Below are 2,653 nucleotides of genomic sequence, written 5' to 3'. Positions count from 1 at the left end.
AATTTGTTATCCCCTTCCACTTTAATTTTATCCTCAATAGAAAAATTCAGAGGTAGTTGCGAAATAGGGTTAGTGTGAGCTCTAAGGGACAATAATTTTATAAGCAATTGGTATTTGTATTGTATTATTTATTAGTAATATTAAGACACTTTTTATTAAATGTATTTTTCCAAAGTAATAAAGTCCCAAGAGTAACTTTTATCTTTAGTTTAACATTAAGTATAACTTAATTGTGAGTCCACCTTAAGCATTAGAACATTATTACTCAAGTATTTGTAGTCGCGCTTTATTATGCAATTAGATATCATTTAAGCATAAAGACTATTACATGGATAGACTAATGATTACATATCATTGATTATGGATAAAGAGTTATCGAGACTTCACATAGGTAAAAATATTAGATATAATATTTATATTTTGACTGACCATCCGCGAGAATAATACTTAAAATTGTATGTAAGTGGCATAACTTATTCTATTATTGATAATGGTGTATACCACCCCTTGACTTGAAACTTTTATGGACCCTAGATTTGGAGTCCCGTACTTTATTTTCGTTCATACAATGTTTGTAATATGATGACAATACAAATATTTGATAGGTAACCATAAATCATCCTGAATGACACGAGTTACTTAAATGAATTTTTTCACCATATAAAACATGAAGAATGTCTAAAGGTTGGCTATGTGTCTAGACAAGGGTAACACATACCCTTTCTTGTTTACAATTCATACATTAGCGTAAATGGAAATTGTACACATAATCATTATCTCTGAAAGGTTTTGTAGTATCACATGAAATTTTTTCACTCTGGTAGCGATAATATGTTACTAGATACTAGTCACTATTTATTATGTTAAATATTCGACTAAATATAATTTGCAATATTATGGGATTATGTTAAACAAAACATACAATAACAAATTGATTTTAAAAAATAAGTTAAGCATATTCCATGGTGCAATCTTACAATGCACTTGTGATAATTAGATAACTATGGTACACCATAAGGTACAATATATTTAATGGAATGTGATACACCGTAATGGAATATGTGCTTAAATGGGCTTGTTCAACATGGCAGCCCATACGAGTGGTTATATAATTAGAACTCTTGTGCTTAAGTAAATTAATTTTGACAATATTTGTTTTAGAAATCTAAGTTTTATGCATGATATGCAACACCTTTTATATATGTTTTATCTCATACCTCATTAGTTTTAAACTCCCTAGAAAATTAATATAAATTCATTGGGTGGTATATGGTAAAGATTTATTAGGTCCAACAAATATCTAAGAAGAACATAAACACCTATGTAAAACATGTGCACGGACATTTATTCAACTCATCAATTTCAAAATAATAAGTAAACCCACCATTGGGTCCATAGCTCAGTGGTAGAGCATTTGACTGCAGATCAAGAGGTCACCGATTGGAACCTGGTTGGGCCCTATTGAAGTAATTTATAATTTTTATAAACATATAATAAATTAATTGTAATTAATTTTAAAGAAGTTAACCTTATTTAAATAATTAACTTTTATTTAAATAAAGTAAACACTTAAATGACTAATTATTACCAAATAAGTTCTTTTAGCACAAAATTGATAATCTCTTTCCAATCATTTTGTCTGCATTTGTTCCAAGTTGCCAAACTGTTCAGTTAAACATTATTATCTTTTAAAATACATTAACCCTTTTTCAATCATCCTTTCTTTTTAAGCAATGTTTTTCTTTTCTGGTTCTTAGAATGAATTGTGAGTAGGACACAAATTCATAATCAAAAGAGTCCAAGACTCCATCTTTATGGAGTTTTGAAATGTGTTTCTCATTTATGTGGCCGAATCGACAATGCCATAGGTAGGTTGGATTTAACTTATTAGGCTTCATCCTTTTAGTATTAATGTTATAAATAGGTATTTCAAGATCAAGGACATATAGTCCATTGTTCATTTGTGCAGTAGCATAGAATATATCATTCAAATAAATGGAGCAACAGTTGTTCTTTATTATGAATGAAAAACCAAACTTGTCCAAACAAGAAACGGAAATAATATTCCTGCTAATTGCAGGTACATAATAACATTTAACTAACTGAATTATTAAACCACTAGGTAAAGTCAATATATAATTTCCTACATCTAAAGCAGAAACCTTTGCTCCATTGCCAACTCGTAGGTCAACTTCACCTTTTGCCAAATCTCTACTCCTTCTTAGCCCCTGCACATTGGTACAAATGTGAGAACCGCATCCAGTATCTAATACCCATGATGCATAAGTAGATAGATTAATTTCAATAACAAAAATACTTGAAGTTGAAGTCTCTACTCCATTCTTCTTATCTTCCAGGTACTTTTGGCAGTTTCACTTCCATTGTCCGGTCTTACTGCAATAGAAGCAAGTGTCATCCTTTGCTATACCTCCACTAGGCTTCAAAGTAGGAGCAGTGGGTTTGGGTTTGGCAACTTCCTTGTTTTTCCCTTTACCACCCTGCTTGGTGGGTCTTTTGTTATGTTTCTTTCCAACACCTTGGAAGCTTGGTTTATCCATCATACTTTGGGTGATGACTACCTTGGAAGCTTGGTTTATCCATCATACTTTTGGTGATGACAATTAATTCTACTGTCATCCTTTTGGTGCCAGAG

General features: G+C 31.1%; 1 non-coding gene across 1 annotated transcript; it reads left to right on the top strand.

Moving 5' to 3' along the window:
* Positions 1-1,388: 1,388 nt before the first annotated feature.
* On the top strand, positions 1,389-1,460 carry TRNAC-GCA (transfer RNA cysteine (anticodon GCA)). Its single transcript has one exon. It is a non-coding gene; the product is annotated as a tRNA-Cys (tRNA).
* Positions 1,461-2,653: the final 1,193 nt, after the last annotated feature.

The sequence above is a fragment of the Lathyrus oleraceus genome, chromosome 5 (genome assembly GCF_024323335.1).
Source record: "Lathyrus oleraceus cultivar Zhongwan6 chromosome 5, CAAS_Psat_ZW6_1.0, whole genome shotgun sequence".
Taxonomy (NCBI): domain Eukaryota; kingdom Viridiplantae; phylum Streptophyta; class Magnoliopsida; order Fabales; family Fabaceae; genus Lathyrus; species Lathyrus oleraceus.
This window is presented reverse-complemented; position numbering and strand designations above follow the sequence as displayed.